An 18,446-nucleotide genomic window follows, 5' to 3' on the forward strand; every position below is an offset into this window, starting at 1 on the left:
GCGTTACGCGTCTTTATATTAGCTGCAGCTTTATTGGATATGAAGAAATGCTTCTTCCATGGTGCGTATTGCTAACAGTCTGCACAGCCCCCTTTGGCTTAGATGTACCCACGTTACACCCAGTGACATGCCTCCCCCATTCCGACGACTTGTGTTCATGGCCATCAGCAACGCTTCGCTCTAGCTGAAGCATTCCACGTGACCTCACGGGGCTGGGCATGGTAGATGCCGCAAACGTAGGTGTTCGCGAACCATGCAAGCGAGCCTGTAGAGGCTGTCTGCAAATGGCTCGTACACTGGCGGTGCGCTATACTAAAGGGCTACTATACTTCTAAACCTTCAGCCTTCGCTAGGTGCGCGGCGCCATCTCAACGAGTGGCTCCGTCAAAGGTATGTGCACTTTGGTCCGGCTTGGAGGTGCCTGGAGTGCCTTCTCACCTTGCATCGCTCTGAGCTTCACGATTTCAAAGAGCGCATTGTCTAGTGCGCGTCTGCAATTTGGAAACGCGCTGTGCTTCCCAGTGACGTGTCTCGCAAGCAGAACGCTGTCACTTACATGATGTTTACTTGTGGACGTCACTGAGTTTGTGCGTTGTTTCATACACTCGTTTCGAAAGTTAAAAAAAAAACGAAATCATGCAAAATCTATCTTGGGAGATTCTTCGAGGTAAGTGCAAAGTTATGAAGCGAAGCTTGCATCAAAGCCACGCTGCTTGTACTAACTGCCCTGTAAGGCTGCTGGTGGTGGTTTTCCGAAAAACCCACCGCCGCGGAAACAAACACGTGAGCAGTTCACCCAAAAATCCTCAACCACAGCTGGCGCGCACCAAAAGAAATAATAAATAAAACTAAATAAAGTTTCTACCAGCGCTGGTGTTTGATCCCGGCTCCCCCCGGTTTCAAACTAAGTGCCTAGATCACTAGGCCATGCGTTCATGCTAGCCCAATGTGGACTGAACTCAAGCATACGAAGGCGTTGTACAGACGATGAAAAAGACAGGGCTGACCCCTCCGTCATAGGACTCGGTATAACACCGAAGTGAAACGTGTCTTCACAAAAGTAGTTGATTATTTATTAGGGGTGTGCGAATATTCGAAAATTTCGAATAAAGAAATGAATAGCATTTTTCCAATTCGGTGCTAGAATCGAATAGCGCTTATTCGAAATACCGAATATCTTTCGAATACTTTTCGAATAATCGGAACCGACTGGAAGAACCTTATATGGAAACTCCAGGCACACTTTTGCGGTCGGCGTAGCCGTCATGTTTCGCATCAAGTCGAAATCGATCACGGAGTCACACGTGTCCTATATTCTATGTGCGAGTGAAAATGCGCGAGTGCTGCAGGTGAACGCGGTTCAAGAAGAGGTGGAACGAGTGGACCAAGTCACGCGAAAGGGGCATGAAGATAGGCGCCGGAGAAGGCGCCTCTCTTCATGCCCCTTTCGCCACGCTGGGGAGCACGCCCAACGGGCGTGCTCCCTAGCGTGGCGCCCGCCGCCGTATCTGTAGAGGGGATCAGCAGATGACTTATACCTTTGCACTGCAATGTTTGCATTGAGTCCATAAGCAGGATAACGGCCACTTCGCTCGCTAAAGCGGACGCGCTGCCTGAAAGAGTGAGCTGCTAACTTCACTTTGTATAACATTATAATTTCTTGCGGTCACATTTAGCGCTTCGCGCTTGCAGCGCAGCCGTGACTTTTCAAGAGCTTGCACCTTTCACTGAGGGGTTGTCTCTCGTCCCTCCTGCCTGCCATGTACGCTAGTTTTCTCAGAGCGGAGCACGCGCTCAAGTGCACGATTCGAGGGCGCGTGCTCCGCTCCCGGTGTGGCAGGCCGAGAAGAAGAAGAAGCCGAAGAGGCCAAGGCAGCAGCGCGAAGGGCTCGTAATGCAGCAGAAGCGCGGGCTCACTGCCAAGACCTTGCTGCGAGAGCTCGCGAGGCCGAAGAGAGACGCCAACGCCGACAGCAAGCACAAGCCACTACAAGCACCGAGGCGGCAGCAGCAGCGAGGGCTCACGATGCCGCAGCTAAAGGGGCTCGTCGACAAGCGGACCCGAAGGCGGCACGAGCGCGCGAGGCCGCAGCAAAGCGGGCGCAAGTACGAGCGGACGCCGAGCTGAGAGCCCGCGAAGCAGAAGAAGCCATTAGACTAAAAGAAAAACGTCCCCCGAGTTTATCTTATCCGTAAATAGGCTCTTGGACAAAATGTGTATACTGCATCAATACGTAAATTTATGTATATAGTGCATCGATATACAAACTATAAACGTTGTGTTATAAACATTTTGTATACAATCATACCACAACAACTCTCGTGTCACTTCTTTATATGATTATGATTGAGCAGATGTACAGAGGATTCACGGTTTACCGGATATGACCTCTGGAGCAAGCTCTTGAACAAAATGTATATACTGCATCAATTTGTAAATTTATGTATATAGTGCATCGATATGTAAATTATAAACAGTGTGTTATAACATTTTGTTATAAACATTGTGTATATGCAATCTCAGCACAACAACTCTCGCGTCACTTCTTTATATGATGATGATTGAGCAGACGTACGGAGGATTCACGGTTTACCGGATATAACCTCTGGAGCAAGCTCCTTGATCATCATTCACTTCGTGGATGTGCTGTGATTTTTCACGAAGTCCACGTCGGCGCATCGGCGTCCAGACCCGAACACGGTGGCCGGGCTGGTATTTAACGAAGCGTTGTCGAAGATTGTAACGGCGGCTGTCGGTCGTCTGCTGATTCTTGATGCGTAGGCGGGCGAGTTGTCGGGCTCCTTCGGTGCGCTGAAGGTAGACAGTCACGTCGAGGTTTTCTTCGTCGGTGATTTTCGGTATCATGACGTCGAGCGTTGCTGCCGGGTACATTCCGTATACCAACTTGTATGGCGTCGTCTCCGTCGTTTTGCACGGCTGTGTTGTATGCGAAGGTCACGCAGGGAACGATGACATATCCCACGTCTTGTCTTCGACGTCGACGTACATGGCCTGCATGTAGGCGATTGTCTTATTTAGACGTTCCGTGAGGCCATTGGTCTGTGGCTGGTAGGCTGTGGCCCAGCGATGGCTTTTTTATATTTGGGCATGATCAAACATACTACATGACATAAGTATATTAAGGGCGGGAAAAGAAAACGAAGCCGAAGAAATAAACACCGAGAGGGATTATGCATTTCTCATCACCTGCTTCTTTTCACGCCTTACAAATTATACCAACACTTCCATAGCCCACGATTAACAAACATCACTTTTGAAGCAGTGTCATGATCCTTCCATTATATCAAACTATTCTAATAATATCGAGTTTTGGAGGTTTTTGGGCACCTCAATAATAGAGACGAAATAGCAAGCTCTATACTTGCGATAAAACCGTATTCGCTAAGTGCACCAGGAGTAGTTACTACCCCGTAAAAAGGAAAGATATGGCAGCAAATGCCCCCATAGAAAAATAATGCGAAAGGTGCCTTAAAATGTGCCGACAAAAATAAAATTACCAGACAGGGGATCACCGGGCTTTCCACGCAAGGAACCTTCGCAAGACACAAAAAATCGCCAGGCCTGCGCGGAAAGCGCAGCACAGTCACAACGAAAGCTGGAAGAGCGGCATTTCTAGAGCCCGTTATACACTCTCTTGTGGCTACTAATACAAGTACGTTAGCAACGTACCCACTACGCCACAAATCATAATTTTTGTGAAGTTGCGAAGCACCCGCCACGACATTATTCGTTATTCTGCGGAGAAGCGAGGTAACATCTGTAAGGTATTATGCGCATTTTGTTGACGCGACGGTTGATGACGATGAAGAATTATGGCTGAGCCATTTGTAATGGGTTGGAAGATTTAAACGACCCACTAGTTAGGTAATTCATATTGTGTGACGCCCGGTCTTTAGTTAACTGTCCCACCACGCTTTATAACGTAAGTTAACCGGAGAAACGGAGAGCGAGAGAGAGAGGGGGGGGGAATTAACTTTATTGAGACCCTGAGGAAATGGATGATGGGAGCCTTATGGGCTTCCTTGGCAACCAATTGAAGTGCACTTGCGAGAAACCCACTACGCTATAAATCATCATAATTTTTGTGAAGTAGGGAAGCAGTCACTATGCAATTTTTCATCATTCTGCGGAGAACCGTGGTACGCTCTAAACACCTGTAAGGCATTATGTGCACTTTGTTGATGCTGTGGCTGATGACAATGAAGAATTATCGCAGGGGCCTTTGTAATGGGTTGGAAGCATTCAACAACCCACTCGTTGCGCAATTCGCATTGTGTGACGCCTGGTTACAGAATTCGCGTTGTGAGGCGCGTGGTGCTTATTTTACTCTTCTACCACGCTATATTGCATATGTTAATGTGGTTCCTTCCTAACATGAAGCCTGTATAGGGTCTTTTTGCAAAGCACTTTCAAGCACCGGCATGGCTCAGAGGTCTTTTTTTGAGCGTTCTCTGTAAAACGTCCCAGAAATAAACCCCTTCCCAACAATGCAAAAATACATGATCTATTGTTTCTGGCTTTCTGCAGATAAAACAATCGGAACCCCACGGCATATAAACACCTCGATATTCTAAAAAGGTCCGAACCGGCAGGGTGCCCGAATGTAACTTAAAGAAAAAGGTTTTTGCGCTTGGCTGAATTTGCATTTTCTTAACACGTTTGAGAACATCGTTAGCCTTGCCCCCACTATTTATTACCCTATACATAGGTACCGGAAAAATCATGTCGCATGTGTCTTTATGCAGTTGCTTTCGACCGACTGAAAACAGGTATTCACTTGAAAACCTAACTGACAAAAAGAACTTCCCTTGCATTCACTTGGAATGAGATTTTTATACCAATAGAAAATGAGGATGGACTGCCTTTCGATCTAATAATGCTTCTTGGCCTCCATTGTCTATGGCGGGCTAGAATGGTCGGTTTCCACTGCGACCCTGACAGGAGACCTGCACGCGTGCTTTTTCGCGAAAGCATTTGTCAATACGTTGATGTACTCAAACAACAAGCTTTGTTCCTGACTGGCTTTCCAGGGTTAAACCACTGGCTTACCTAAAGAAATTTTAGGAATGTAGCTAATCATAGGTGTGCACTGCTTTGACATTGCTTCAGTTGTGTCCATTATTGTATTGTCTGCTGTTATTCCTGTGCCGTGCTATCAAACCGGTATAAAGAAAAAAAAACCTGCATGGCTCAGAGGTAGAACACTGGGCACGCTCGGCGACATGCTCTCGATGTACGTCGCCGCCGACCACACAAATTGGGATGCCATTCTGCCCTTCGTCACGTACGCCTACAATACCGCCTCTCAGAGCACTACTGGTTTCTCATCATTTTTCTTATTGTACGGCAGGCACCCGTCGCACACAATCGACACCATCCTTCCTACAAGCCAGATCAATCTGAATGCACGCCTATTTCGGACACAGCCAGGCTTGGTGAAGAATGTCGCGAGCTTGCGAAGACCTTTACAACGCACGAACAAGAGCGGCAGAAGAGCATTCGCGGTGACACCACCACTTCTGAGTCCACGTTCCTCCCTGGAGCGCTCGTGTGGCTCTCGGTCCCGACGACTGCAACTGGCCTCTCTTCCAAACTACTGCCCAAATACGAAGGCCCCTACCGTGTCGTGGAACGCACATCCCCGGTCAACTACCTGATCGAACCCATCGAACCATCTTCGGACATGCGCCGTCGAGGGCGCGACATTGTCAACGTGGAGCGCCTGAAGCCCTACCATGACCCGCTCATAGTGACAAGCTGCTAGGTCGCCAGGCGCCTCCCTTTTCGTACCCGGGGTAATTGTAGCGAAGCGTTCGTAGTCGGTAATGGGTCGTCCTCTCGAGCGCCTTCCAGTGGGTCGCCTCTTCTCTGAGAGCACGCTCCTCGTGCAGAGAGTCGGCCCCGCTTTTGACTGTCGCCGTCGCCGAGTGCCCGCTAATAAACGTCTTGACATTATTATTATATTATTATTATTATTATTATTATTATTATTATTATTATTATTATTATTATTATTATTATTATTATTTAACGTGCCCAGGAGCACCTCTAACATCGTTGTGCTAGGGCACGCAGACAAGTTATTAATGATAAACGTTACAGTAAAGAAAGCCTAGAGGAGACAATATGAACATTAAAATGTAAAAACAAGAAGTCAGGATAACAAGGTCAAATACAAAAACACAACACTCTAAATGTAGAATGACAATGATCAATGCACTTCGTATACAACAATACACAAGGTAGATGTGAATGACACAGAAGAAGAAAAGGCTTTGTAATGTGCGCGGCAGTTTGTTAAAAGACTGAAATCTGGGAGAAAGAACAATGAGCTCCAGTTATGAAAAACATTGAGATAAAGATCGTAAGCATTGAAAAATTCTAGCAGATCGCACGTACTGCGGGAATCGATTAGATGCGTAGCAATGAGCGAGCAAGCGCTATATACTGCCGCATTTTTAACAGCAGAGCCGTTTAGCCTCGGAGAAGCCACGTTAGTCGCGAACAGATATTATCATCATCATGAACCGGCACGCGCTCTCTCTTCGTCCTCTTGTTCCCCTTGGTCATCTCCTGCTTCGCTATCAGAAGACGTGCGCCAATTTGTCCGATGTGGGATGCAACAACTCTGGTGGGCGAGACACCGAGTACAGAAAGAGGGAAAGGAAGAGACAAAGAAATTCAAAGCGGCAATTTCTTGGCAAAAAAAAAGTGCGCAGCTTGTACTCGTGGCGCATGGCTGGAACCATCAGCGGATCTAGTGTTCGACCTAGCTAACTTTTCCTAAGAATGCCAAGCTTTAGCTATAGATGCTAAGTTTTCGCTAGTAGTTCTATGTATGGCTACATTTGGCTAGACGTGTCACGTGACTACCTGTTACGTGATGTTGCGATTTTAATGACGTGACTCGCTGTTACGTGGTTTTTGGCGGGAACATGTAATGTCACAAGCTGTTACGTGGTTTATAGCGGGGGCATGTCACGTGACTAGCTAGTGCGCGATGCTGCGTGATTTTAGTCGCGTTACTAAATGTTACGTGATTTTTAGTGACGTGACTAGATAACACATAAATATCACTCGATGCTGCGTGATCTTTAGCCACGCGAGTAGTTTCGTGATGTTAGATTGCAGAATGACAGATATGTGGGCGAGTTGGTTTGGGTTCATACTGATTCATTCAGTATGAACAGTTTGGGTTCGTACAGCGCATATCCTTTCTTAATCTCGTCATTTGTATTAGCTTTGGCGTGCCCTTTTACATCAGTATGATGCTACATGATTCCAATAACGTGACTAGCTACGTCATGTTACGTGATTTTTAGTGAGGTCAGTGTTACGTGATATTTAGTCACGTGACTAGTTCTTACGTGAAAAGAAATGGGCCACAAGTGATCGAAGCTGAACAGCGTGTCTGGCTTCGATATCATAAATGCCTCACAGCGCTTTCGCGCCTTTCTGATGTGACCTGCTCGCCAGCATTGGTTGACATATGCCGTTAGAGCAGTGATCGAGACATTACAGAGGTTGCGTAGAGTCTTGTTCTTAACCCTATACGGACCAGGTGCTGATTTGCCATTAAAGGGACACTAAAGAGAAACAATGAATTGGTTTAGATTGATAAAGTGTGCTCGTAGAACTCTTGTGCAGTTCATTTCACCACCATAGGTTTATTATTAGCGGAGAAAATCAAGTTCAAAGTTTCATTTTTAAATTTCGCGCCAAACTTTGTAATTCGTGACGTAAAAGATTTGAAAGACCATTTAACGTATTTTGGCGCCACTGGCTCGACGAAATTTCCACAAACTCGTTATGTCAAGTCCCTGGCCCCCTCAGAGGACAATGTACTTCGATTTAACGGATTAGGAACTACGTAGGCCCATGCAGGCGCCGTCAAAAAAATGTGACGTCATGGCAAATGGTGCGGAAATTTCAAGGTGGCGTCGCCACCTGTATTTTCTTTTTGCGTGTTTTCTCGCTTATTAAGCGTCTTCTCGCAGCAAGCGTGGTGTTTTTGGTATCGTGGAAGACTACTTTACTAATGCGAGAAAAACCGTTTTTCTCTTTAGTGTCCCTTTAAGGTAGTGGAGCGCTGCGTGGATCTCTGACTCGTGAAATTCTTCATTAACTGTCGCATTTGGCTCGCCGGTGTAATCCTCGTGTTGAACATCGGGTCCTCGGGGGAAGTACTTGTCTAGCAGGCGTGTCATGATCTGTTGATCAGTCGTGGTAGCACTTTCCATGTGCAAAAGGTGCTGCATGTCGGCATGCTCAGCAGACTTGCTCTGCGTTTTCCCCAAGACGTGACGAAGAAGGCGCCACATTCTGCCACTGTGCAGCTACCCATCGACTGCGTTGCAGATGTCCTACCACTGCACGCGGCTTAAGGTTTGACAATGTTCTTCTAGCTGAAAATTGATCCCTGCTGATCTTCTCGCGAAGCTTTCGGTTGTGCCGTTGCTTCTTCCATATTGCGTGTAGCGATGTCCTGGCTTGCCAGAGGTGGGCTAGTCGGCTGTCGATCTTGTCAACCTGGACTTCGGTGCGACTGTTTGTGTCGCCCTGTTAATGTCGCTAATCAGGACTTTCATCCATGCCTCCATGTCATCGGTCGTCTCTTCACCTCTCTCTTAGATACGCTGCTTTCGGAACTTGTCCCAGTTCATCCACTTGAACTGCTTCGGGAGAAGGGGTGTACCCGCCACAGAAATTCGTGTTTCTATGATTATGTCGTCACTGCCGAGATCTTCAAAGGTATTGCGCCAGCTTGCTTGAGGAATATTTCGGAACGCCGTAAGGTCCGGCGTCGTGTCCGTGCCGTTGACGTGACTGTCTCGGTCGGCGCCTTTGGATCGGTAATAAGAGTCAGCTCTGCGTCATGTAAGTCCTGCCACAGGCGTCGGCCTTTGGTTGTAGCGTAGCCATTTTCCCCAGGCCTTGTTCGGGGCATTAAGGTCTCCCCCTACCATAAAAGGGTGTAAGCCCGCCAAGGCAAGCGCCCCCCCCCCCCCCCCCCGAAACAGAGAGAGCAACGACGCCGTGAGTGAGCCGGATTGCTATATACGTTTAGGAGAGATATACTGTGCTTGCGTGTCCTACTGGGAAGGAGCTCTACGAGCATGTGTTCCGCATGAGTGCCGTGTACGGTGTGTTCTTGAACTACGATCATTTTCCGCGTTAAAATTGCGAGTCCGCGATCAACGGGAATCGGCGAGGCGTGTGCAGTGTAACCGGAAAATTTTGCTATGGGACCTACTGTTTCCTGTATCATTATGACGGCGGGCATGGTTGCGCGTGTCGGACGCATTGTTGTAGCAGTGGCTGCTTTGTAGCGAAGCCCCGACAGTTCCACTGCCACACCACGAGCTCTCTAGTGGGGCTATCTATCGTGGTGCTGTACGCGTGCGTAATCCGATATAGGGCTATTGTGAATGACTGTACGGCCCATGGTAGGCATCATTGGCGTGCCTGAGCGAAGGCCTATGTGAGCCTCGATTCTGTCTATATAAGTTTCAACCTTGTCTGTGCGAGCAGTGAGGTTATTGACCGCAACGCCGATGTTTCGGACCGCGGTTTGAATGTCAGCGAGCATCTTTCTTATTTCTTCTTGTTCTTTCCGCATTCATTTATTGGGACCTGTTCTTTGCGCCAATCACTTATTCTGGTTTCGAGCTTGTCGTGCCGTTCAGATTCGAAACTGGCTGCCGCACGTTTCTTTGCGGGCGGCGCCTCACTGTCTTTACCGTTCGCGACGGGAGCGTGGCCGCAAGTAGGCTTAGGTGTACATGACTGCGCCATCGACTGCTTGATCTCGAGGATTTCTTTTGTTAACTGCTGCACGACCCTGCGTAAGTGCACGTTTTCACGCTGTACTGCTTCGAATACCACGCCTTTGAGCCCCGTCTTATTGCTAGGTTCTGAGGCAGTAGCACACACACACAACATACCCATAAATAAGGTAAAGGTCTCCGCCCTCTTCAACAGCACCTTTATGACAAGCGTTATGTGTGTCCAAAGTACGAGCGATTGTTGTGCGCTGGTGCATTGTTGGGGCATACTATAGAAGTGCCCTGCGCCTCTGTTCTCACTGCGTTTGTATGGGTTTGGTTCACTCACTGCACACACGCACTGCGCTGACACTTTCAGTCACTGCAGTCAAAGTCACTGCGAGTGCCCTGAATCCATCACAAGCGTATCCACAGCCCGGTGACGTGAAGGAACGCTTGCGCGCGTGACTTTTTCGAAGTATCGATGAACCCATTACATGTGCGTTAGACAATGCACCCACAAATATGTGGGCCCTTTGTTATGGTTAACTAGCGATGAACCCACTATTTGTTCGTAAGGGAGCATCCGCACGGCGTAGTCAAGCCATCTCTCGGAAACGGCCGCAATACCGCGGCGCACCATCGCAACGCCTCCAAGAGACGGCGCGACCACAACGCGCACCGGTCTCTATAGGAGGCGACAGCCACAAGAGTAGAAGGCGATAGCGTAATCAGGCCGGGTTCGTATCGTCTTCCCAATCGCTAGCCTACCTTCGCTTCTCCATGAATACCTAAACCGTGCTGCAAAGGAAAGCCAAGGTGCCGACGGCCTCCGGCTCATATCTTTACTTGCGTCTACTTCGAATTTTCGCTCGTGGACGACGCTATTTTTCGCAACACTGACACCAGCATTTCTGCGAAACGAGCTGTTAACACTATCGCGTTAATAAGCATTGCAGTAAAAAAGTCCACAGGAGAAAACATGAACGTAAGAATGTCAATACAGGAAGCCAGGACAACAGGGAGAAATACGAAAACACAACACGGGAAATAAAGACTGACAGTGATAAATCCAATACAGCAATGCACAATGTAGGCGGAAAGACAAAGACGGACAAAAACAATTTGTACAATGCGCGCCTCTCTGTTCAAACTTCAAAAATCTCGGAGAAAAATTATGACCTCGAGCTATGAAAAACACTAAGAAAAAGAAAATTAGTATTGAAAATTTGTGGCAGGTCCCACTCATTGTGGTAATCGATTTTATGCTTAGTGATGAGCGAGTAACTGCTAATGCCGCGTTTGTGGGTGTGAGCCACATCTTACGAGGTGGATCGATGTCCTTCAGTAATTTGACTATTCGTGTGTGCATGCAAGGCTTACCAGGCACGTTGACTACACTAGCGTCTAAAGGGTAGCTCAATGTCCAACGCAACGTCGGCAGTTGCGTTACAGCACGGATGACACTTTTGTCGAAACGCAGAGTAAACAGAGGTATTTCTGCAGGGACGAGCAGCGCCAGGCTATGGATTGCCGAGTCACAGGAGTTAACATTTAACGGTAGATGCTACTCAAAGGAATTTTTTTAACATTCAGACAAGAGCATAAATATTTGGATATTTGCAGGTTTTTTTATACTTATTTCAAATCTGTAATCAGTTCTAGAGTCAGTTGCATAGCTTTTTTTTCTCTATCACGACAATCTGTAAAATGTAGCCCGTTTCCTACCACTTTTATGGTGCTAATTATACACATTTATGAACCATTAATTACTCACATTCCTCCTCATCAACTGCACAATGCCGAAAGCATGGTAGAAAATTCGCAGAAAGTATGCCAAAAAGTGCAAAATATTAGAACCTGGAAAGTCATAGAATCTTCAGACCCCAGTTCTCAGGTAAATGAAATTTTTAATTCTTGTATATAAAGGATATCAATGTTTTAGGAAGCAAACGGCGCTCCTTAAAAGGAAAAGAAAAATTTTAGGCGACCCTAATTTTCACTTAAATGTATTTAATGGCGCTAGCCCCTAGCGTTTGCTGCGCGGAGCAGTGCCAGAAGGGCGCGAAGCGAGCGCCGCCACGCGGACGACACTGGCGTGCAGCCAAGTGGGAGAATCGCGTATTACGTGTCACCCTGCTCCTCCCTATTTACTCAAATGTGCACTATCAGGGAACTATGAATCAAGTGATGAGTCAACTGTTGGTGTTTGCACACCCGAAACGCCGTCCTCTAACTGGCAATAACACACGAAGAGCGTGCGAGCTTCCTCCACATTTATTAGTTTAGGACAGAAAGTAGTGCTAATCAAAAATTGCGCATAGTCATATTAAGGTCATGCCACGCATCTATTCTCACTTGAAAAGGCGTGGGTATTGGTCGTGCTTAAATTGTAGCTTTAATTACATTTTCAACACCAGTGGACGAGAAGGGGTCCCGGATAGACCATCACGTGGTCTAATAATTGAATCAACGAGACCACATTCGGGACGGAGGCACCATGCCGTTCTGCACCTTCCTACGTGGAACAATACGGTGCAGAACACCCCGTTGTTTGTATACAGCGTGGTTCTAGCGAAAGAAATGCTGGAAAATAAGCGTGAGATTATTTACGCACAGCTTGAATATCTGTGGGAGCCGTCAGAGCTGAGTTAGCACTCCGTACATTATTTTTGTTTGAAGAAGAAGAAATAAGCAGACGATCTTTCTACAACGCTCAATCACATTTCTATCAGGTGTAGCACCGCTGCGCTTTCTAGAAATAAAATCAGCGAGTTTTCGCATCCCTTGCAAAGATGTTTACGTCTTCCAAGTCCACTCGCGCTATCAACGTTAACCATGTTAGCATACAGTACTCAAAGAAACTGCCAAACTTTTTATGGTGTAGCTTGTTATCTGAAGACAAAAATACGGAAACACATGTCACACGATACTTATATGTAGGAGCTAAACGTATATATCGCTGCTGAGTAATGCGAAGAAGCACGTTTGCTCTTTCCGTCATGAGCATCCTTATACAAAGCCTATTGTAACTCGGAGAAGCCTACGTTGGCCACAGTGCAAAATGACTAAGTGGGCGTGAATGATCACACCAAGAGAATACAGCAAATGTCTCGCTCCCATTCCATTGCACAGTGCAACAAATGGGTTCCAATGTTTTAGCGAGCTGTACAGAACAGAAAGCTTGAAAGCCGCACAACCATCGTTAAGATCTATGAAAGCTTTATAACAAAAGCTGTCTGACAATTTTCCACGTGTACAGCCCAACTCTGAATCAAAGCTTGTGGACAACTTATTTTGCCATTTTACCAACAGATGATTACGTATATGGAAAGAAACAATTATCACAATCAGGAGTCGATGAAAGAAGTAACTACGTCAGAACGTACCCTTCTGGAGCTCTGTAAAAAGCTTGGGATTGATTATATTTGCTAGGGTTTTACGTGCCTAAACCATAATGATCATTATGAGGGAGGGTTCCAGAAATGCGACCACCTGGGGATCTTTAACGAGCACCTAAATATTAGTACATCGGCCTGCAGTATTTCGCCTCCATATAAATGCCACCGCCGCAGCCGGTATTGAACCCGCGTCTTTCGGGTCAGCAGCCTAGCACCTTAATCTGTACCACCGCGCTGGCAAGCTTTGGTTTCTGGTTCAAAAGGTATGCGCACAGTCAGATCGTATTACGCACGTGACAGCAAACAAAACTGTCGCCCTAAGTGGGCTACAGACACATTGTATGGCGTGGTTGCATGTTCTCAGCCACTCTATCCATAATGTCTTTTGGCTTCAGACATGCAGGTGGTGCATTTTATTGAACACTTGGTTAGAGGAGGCCCGGCCTACAATAACTGAATCCGCTTTGTGTGATGAAAAAATTCCTTATTTCAGTTCCGTATAGCGTATGGTACTCGATTGTTGACCTCAGGGCCGAATGATATTGAAAGTAAACTTCTCAAAAGAAGAAATGTTTCTGAGAAACTATCATTGGTAGGCTTAATGAAGCTGGGACTCCTAAAAATGAGAGAATATGTGAGAATCCCAAAAGCAAAATATAATATTACGCTAAATAAACAAAATCAGGCCACCTCGCACTAACGCACTGGCTCGGTTACAGGCTGCCGGCCGAAGTCGAAATGAAATCGCGTATCGGAAATCATTTGAATAATAATAATAATAATAATAATACTTTATTAACATTTGGCACAGTAACAATGTGATACAAAATTGGCCTGCCAAAGCCTCATTGGGCTTGAAGGGCAGAGCCGGCAGACAGCAGACAACAGGAATTCATTTGTCTATAGGACCACTTAAATGCAGACACCTTTTTTTTTATCTTTTCGCGCATACATACAAACAATAGACGCACATGTACAGCAGTGCACGAAGAAATGAAACTAATGGTAATACATATAACGTCACCTAGCCTTACATGAGTTGACCATTCGTAAATGGCAAACATACAATAATAGAAGACCATCAGAGTTTCGGTGATGTAAAGAAAAAAAAAATAAGCGGGAAAACCACGAAAAACGAAAGAACACATGATAAAGCAATGTAACATCATTCAAACCTGTAGAGAAAAAAAATAAAATGCCTTTAATACACCCACAGCTATGCGCAGCCTGAAATACATGGTTACCTTAAGGTTTTGATACCGCAACGGCATTTACCGAATGAAAAGTAAAGACATCACGAAGTAGTTAAAGATTGATACGACGGAGAAGTCGCTTAAGCTTGAATTTTGTTTTTGCACGGAAGACACTCGGGGGTAGTTGATTAAGGCGAGACGGTATAAAGTAGCTACGAGTGCGCTGACCGTATCTGGTGGAGCAGCGAATCACTCGAAAACGGTTTTTAGGTCGGAGGCAGCGTGTAGGGACGTAAGGAACTTTAAACTTGTTAGACCAAAAATGCCTTAGGACAGCTGTCTCAGTCAGAAGGGCATCAAAGTTGGAGCATCGTAATGATTTAAAAAGGTCTGTGCCTGAGGGCAGTCTTAAATCATAACTAATCACTTTCAAAATTGTACGAAGTATAGAGTCTATTCTATTTTTCCAACGAATCGCGCAGTGACCGAACGCCGTAACACCATACCGAAGAACACTATAACCTAAGGCTTTCAGTATCATTTTGCGAATAGATAGTGGTGTATAGTATCTCATAGTGTATAATGTACGAGAGACTGCCCTGAGCCTTGAACAAACATACGCCAGGTGAGAATTCCAGGCGAAGTCACTGTCAAGAAATACCCCAAGGTATTTAACAGATGAAACATATGGAACAGGTGTACAAGAACACGGAGAGCAAGACGAACAGTGAGCCAGCAATGGGACGCTTAAACTAACTTTTTTTAGTGGGTTATGGAAACAAATGAGCTGTGTTTTAGAGACGTTTACATTAATCACATTATTGGCGAACCAGTTCATCAAATGTATCGTAGAATCTTGCAGAAGGGAAACTGCTTCTGGAAAACGGGAATGCCGAGACAAAATGACAGTGTCGTCAGCGTATTGAAATATGCAAGTAGACAGCCGCGGCGAGATCATTGACATATAAGTTGAAAAGTAGTGGGCTTAATATTGATCCCTGGGGCACTCCGGCTTTTATAGAGGTTATATTGCTGCGGTACTGTCCTATGGATACTAGCTGTGCTTTACCGTCTAAAAAGTTGGTAAGTAATTTTAAAAAAGGCCCACGAAATCCAATCAATGAGAGTTTTGTTAATAGTAGACTATGACACACACTATCAAAAGCTTTGCTGACATCCACGAATAGAGCACATACAACCTGGTTTGCTTCGAAAGCAGAATTTATAAGGTCTGAAATATCCTCTAGGAGGTCCTGTGTGCCTTTACCTGAACGGAACGTTACCTGAACGGAACGAATTTGCGGAACGTTATTGCAGTCGCGCCCCTTCCCCGCAGTATACAGTCCATCCATCCTAAAGAGCATTGAAAATGGGTTTTAAACTCTACAAAAGGTTATAAGATGTCAACACAGCAAGTCGCTATTTGGATGCCTAAAAATATGTGACACTGTTAGCCTTTGCACTGAGCGCCTGAACACCCTGGCCAACGGACAAGTCTGCGCCATTTGTCCCAACGGTGCCACACACTCACAATAAAAGGGCAAACGCGCTCCCCGTTTCCCCGCGCCCATCTTCAGTCGCGATCACCAGCGACGTCCCAGGAGTGTGTTGTAATCGCACAAAAAAAAATGTCCGCGCGCAGTCTCCCTTGGTAGTCCTCCAAATGATGCATAAGCGTAGTTTTCTTTTTGAAAATCCCAAGGTTGCTCACTTAACTAAAACGTTGCTACTGTTGTTGGGAGGGAACGGCAGGCTGTCTTTGTTCTTTCCAGCATTTGTGACCGTCTGGAACGCCCCACGCAAGGCGCATCCCGCGAAATAGCACGTAAACCCGTGGTTGCCATAGACTTCTCCAATTGGGAAGTTTCTTGATGTGTACAGACGAGGGACTTCGTCTTCGTAGGCCCTCGTCTTCAGAGCACGAGGTCCTATGGTCAAAGCTCACCAGCGCCAATAAAACTTATGTTATGTTTTACATCTCGTTCTTTCTTGCAGCTCGTCTGACTTAACACAGGGAAGGACTCAGGGTTTGCTTATTCAGTGGGCATCAAAGTGCTGAAGAGTATTGAGAAATCTCTAATAAAGTCTCCAGTTCCTTATCACAATCTTTCTCTGAGAAGGACATGCTGCAGAAACCCACAGCGCCTGTACTCGAAGACTCTAGGCCCTGGCCTAAAGAGAAGCCGCTCTCTGCTTCTCTTTGGACGAAAAAAAAAACGATCAGGGATATCCTGCAAAATGTCATCAGGATGGCAACGAGACAGAAGTTGACTTGACGGCATGCACCAAAATATTACCGCAACGCGGTCTCGGAAAAAGGAACGTACACGCTAGCTCGCCTGAAGTAAAGGGGACACTACAAACCAATAATACAAACGAAAAATCATAGTGAAGGTATCTCAGCACCTAAGATATCGCCCCAACAAGCTTACCTCTGCAATCATCGTGGAGTGACTGGCAGCCTGCACCGCTTTTTAATCCTCGAGATTACACGGGATCGCCACCACAAAACGAAAAACGATTAGTCTCACGAGGTTGTAGCAGTGAAGAGTCATGCAGCCAAAACGGTAAAAATTCAGTTATTAAGCGAAATTGTTATATGTCTCATGAGTCGAGAAATGCATCATAGTTAGCGTGACCACGAAGCGAGACCACCACTAATAAAAGAGTGGCTTCAGGTGTGCAAGCTGCGCGCTCACTTCACACTTGAAGTGAAAGTGAGGCGATTAAGAAAAAGCTTCTGGAGGTCTACAAGGAAAGCATTTGAATTGATAATGGATTTGTCTGTCTATTTGTATATGCGTCGAACTGCATTGCAAGATTTGATCCATTCATTATAACTTTCTGTGCTATCACACAGAACGAGTGATGATGCCAACAAAATGCTTTGAAAACAGTGCCAAACAATACAATTGCATGAATACCTAATTTTCGCCTTAACAGCCTTAGCGTAGGCTGAGCCACCAGACAGATTTTTAATGCGAAAGCCCTAAGAGTGCCGTTTAGCGCCCACTTAAGCGAAACCCGGCAGGCGAATGAAGTCGTACAAAAGCCCATGTGGCTACGTCACTAATGACGTCATGTTGCAACGTCATAGTGACCGCAGAACATTGTGGCATCATCATACCATCATGGTGACGTCATGTGATGACGTCATCGCATAATATCACGCGATGACGTCATCAGATTGCAATGCCCCGTGGTAACAGGTGGGCCGATCACGGAATGTGCGTCACCACGTGATGAACAGAAGGATGTAGTGAGGGGGAAGGAACATTGGAATCGACTGAGAGCGCCAAGACAATTTAATGCGTGTTTCTTATATTGAGGCTGATTATGTTTTGTCGGGGGTCTGGTCCTCGCATTTATAACTTCATGCATTTCCAAGTGTGCTGCTGATTTTCGCCTCCAAATGTTACCGACAGTGTTGCATGCTCACAAAATTTTGTTCCGTGAACTTGTCCCCAGGTAAAGGGCAGTACAAGGAACCAACGCTCGCAGTTTGATGACAGTGGCGAGCGCAGTCGTCGGCAGTTGATAATGTTGTTAGTGGGTGAAACGAGCCTGTATTTATATAAGTTGAGTCGCACATTCCAAATTTATTGCTGGTGATCGTCATAGTTCCAAATGAGCTTAACCACTGGCTCCATGAACGCATTTTTACGAAAAAAAAAACATGCCTGATCCCCCTTTCATAGAAATCGGTAAAACACGAAAGTGAAACGTGTCTTTACAGTGGTAGTTGAGCGTTTATTGTGCATTGTTTCGCCACAAGGGCGAAGGAATAAGTGCTGTAGCAGCATATTGTAATGTCACACGAATTACGGCAAGCAGCTCGAAACTTGCAGCGCGCTCTAAAGCAGAAAGGACGCACGAAAAGAACATACACAGGACGAGCGCGAACTGTCACACTTGTTACTTCTTTGTGTGTCAGCAGCGCACTCCTTTCGAAAATGCGGCCGCTGCACCGAGCGAAGTAAGTGAGCTTCATGCTCTCTTCAACGTCAATGGAAACTTGCAGTAAAAGCGCAAGACGTTCAAACCGCCCCTATTACGAGATAAGGGC

The sequence above is a fragment of the Rhipicephalus sanguineus genome, chromosome 4 (assembly GCF_013339695.2).
Source record: "Rhipicephalus sanguineus isolate Rsan-2018 chromosome 4, BIME_Rsan_1.4, whole genome shotgun sequence".
NCBI classification, from domain to species: Eukaryota; Metazoa; Arthropoda; class Arachnida; order Ixodida; family Ixodidae; genus Rhipicephalus; species Rhipicephalus sanguineus.